This window comes from Limulus polyphemus, unplaced genomic scaffold, assembly GCF_000517525.1.
Source record: "Limulus polyphemus unplaced genomic scaffold, Limulus_polyphemus-2.1.2 Scaffold106, whole genome shotgun sequence".
Classification (NCBI taxonomy): domain Eukaryota; kingdom Metazoa; phylum Arthropoda; class Merostomata; order Xiphosura; family Limulidae; genus Limulus; species Limulus polyphemus.
Genome location: NW_013665716.1, coordinates 1,041,934 through 1,045,308, shown reverse-complemented (window position 1 = coordinate 1,045,308; position 3,375 = coordinate 1,041,934).

Genomic DNA, 3,375 nt, shown 5'->3' with positions numbered 1-3,375 from the left:
AATATCCGTTTGTTTGTCCGCCGCGATTACTTCGCAGGTCCCACTTCCCATATGTGAAGGTGCTCAAACGATCATTTTTTCGTTGATATACGCGTCTATCGTCTGCTAGCCGAACCGGTCATTTTATTGTTAACATATATATTACACGAATAAATTCTACGCAGACTTGACATTTTTAGGTAAATTTGAGTTAACATTTAATTGAGAATATAACAGTATAGGCCTGTTTAGTTATAGATCATTAACTATACAACTACTAATACATCATATATCTAACCTCACACACAAAAGAAATGTATGCAGAATTAGCATGTTGTGTGTGAAAAAGCAAACAATAGGCCTAGCCTATAAAATAAAACCATAAAATAATGTAAGGCTTACATAATAATACTTATTGTGCAAAATGATATTAAAGTCAAATCAGGGAATGTATATTATTCTACTTTTTTTCTCTCCAGGTGGTTGAATACCTGGAAGTGGATTTTGTTTCTTTTGATACATTATAAAGTAAAATATTGCATTTTGTTTGTAGTATATTTCATACATCAATGTCATAATGTGAATACGGTATCACATTCATAAAAATAGATTAAATTTACATTAAGGCAAAATCAACATAATATTACATACAGATTTACGTTTGAAATTTTAATATTTGAGGACGGGGAATGGGGAAAAGAGCTAGGCTTATCCTGTTCGCCAAAACGGGTACTCGTACGTGTATAAGATATACTAAATATTCTCCATATGGGCCTATTTATACCTGCCAGTGAATTAAAAAAAAAATATATATATATATATATATATCGTTCATGAGGAAGCCCTGATTTAATAAAACAGGTTCGTATTTTATTTTCAAAAATTAAACCTAACGTTGTTGTTTTGTTTTATTGTTTTGCTTTTTTCGTAAATTCACAATATATTTGTTATCTATCGAAAAAATGCCCCCAGTGGCACAGCGGTATGTCTGCGGACTTACAACACTAGAATCCGGGTTTCGATACCCGTGGTGGGCAGAGCACAGATAGCCCATTGTGTAGCTTTGTGCTTAATTACAAACAAACAAAACCTATCGAAATATGGAATGGGAAAACAGAGAGTGTAGGGTTTTTTCCCGAAAACCCTGACAACATTGCTAGTAACTTATAAATTAACAAAATATCACAAAAGCCATTTTCCATTTTTACTGTAACTGGATGTTCGTGCATAAGAACCAAAAACTATATATATTTCAAAAATTTATAAAAACAAACAATTTAACAAATACTTCCGTGGGCGTTTTTACTGATCCTCACCATCGTTTGTTTTGTTTTTGTCAACTTGGACATTATCTACTTATCTAGTGTACTGTTTGTTTGTTTTGAATTTCGCATAAAGCTACACGAGGGCTATCTGGGCTAGCAGTCCCAAATTTAGCAGTGCAAGACTAGAGGGAAGGCAGCTAGTCATCGCCACCCACAGCCAATTCTTGGGCTACTCTTTTACCATCGAATAGTGGGATTGGCCGTCACATTATAACGACCCCACAGCTGAAAGGGCGAGGAAGTTTGGTGGGACGGGGATTCGAACCCGCGAACCGCAGATTGCGAGTCGAGCGCCCTAACCACCTGGCCATGCCGGGCCACGTGATATTTTGTTATTTTATTTGTTGCAAATAACATTAGTATGGCAACTTCGTGCCCCAAATTTTATAATTTTAAGATCAACTGATGTAAAAATGTACTAGGATGGTGATATGGTTGTCCTCTACTTACCACTAGTCCACCTATATTATCATATGTGTTTGAACAGTCTTCTACTGTACTGTTGCATTATCCTTCCGAAATCGGACCATGTTTCAAACGCTGACACCAAAAATATGCTGTTCTCCTTTCATCTCTTTTGATTATTAGTTTTTCAAACAAAATTTTGCAAATTTCGATTATCAAAATTGTAACAACTTTGTAGTATATGTTGAAAGTGGTTGTTCCTCAGCGGCGCTAAACACATTCTTGAGTAAAAATTTGAGTACGTTCAGTGACGTAACTTGTTGTGTGTGCAGCATTCTAGTTTTCTATTTAATACTACCAGTGTTTCTTCGATTCTCGAAAAGGTTATGCATAATACTGTTAATAAAATACACACTTTTTGTCATATCTCACCAGTGTTTCTGAATTTGTATAGAAGAATTCACAATGAAAATTTTTTGAGGTACAGTTGGCTGCTTGCTTCACTTACAGCAAAATGTATCAAGGCTAAAGCCCAGATCTTACAGACTCGGCAGATTGGATAAGGAAGGAAGGGGATATGCATAAGACATCGACAAACAGCAAAACCAAAATCTGTATTGACATAGATTGTTTGAATAGCATGCAAGAACGTAATTTTCCAACCTCATGTATTTTCAATAACTCGACGGTTTGAAACCGTTCTTTTATATATGTCTAGAGCAAAATTGTCATTAGATCGGAAACACGTTTTTTTTTTTTTGTTTTGGTACAGGAAAGCTAGGTATTTAAAACATTATTATAAATCTACTTCAGAATATTAGAAATAACTTTTAGAACAAATATAACCATTTTTGTGAACAAAGTCTAATTTAACATTTTAGCTTTTCTACTTAGAAAGAGATTTACGCAGTTTTACCACTGATTACACTACTAAGAGATTGTCAAATTCTCTTAGAAACAATACTTCGAAACTACTAGTTTCGTGTTAATCTCAGTAACACTTTTAAAAGAATTTCATATTTCGATGTACATTGGAAATTATATAAAACTAGCATATACCTGTTGAAACAATTCAGCGGTAATTTTCATAAAAATTACAAATAAGTATAAAATGTGTAGTCGACCCAGTTCCTTGGACCATAGCGTATACGAAATACGATTGTCTAGTGGACCGTTTACAACCGTCTTTTGTCATTCCATGTGTTATTTCAATAAATGAAATTACATTGCGTTTGTTTTTAAGGAAAGGAAACTGACTGCAATATTGTTGGCAACTATGTTTGGGTTTCGATGCAATGGGTGCACCTAGCTCAGATTCGCCAAGTAACCGTACGGATTTCCGTACTCTGGATGTCACCGTTCTTGTCATTTTACTGAGTACAAGAAAATAGCGCTACCGAAGTGAACACTTTTGACAGTTGTCATTTCTATAAACACTGTCAAAGGAGAGATATTCAATTCAAATTACTCGACATGGTACAAATAAACTCATGCATGTATATAATACTGACATGAAATATATATATATATATATACACTGAGTGGTCACAAGTAAATACACACCTTAATTTTTCGTCATTTAACTGATTTATGCTGACTAATTTGTGTTCACAGAGCACTATATAAATGAAAATGGACCGCACACTAATTATCTTGTGCTACAACA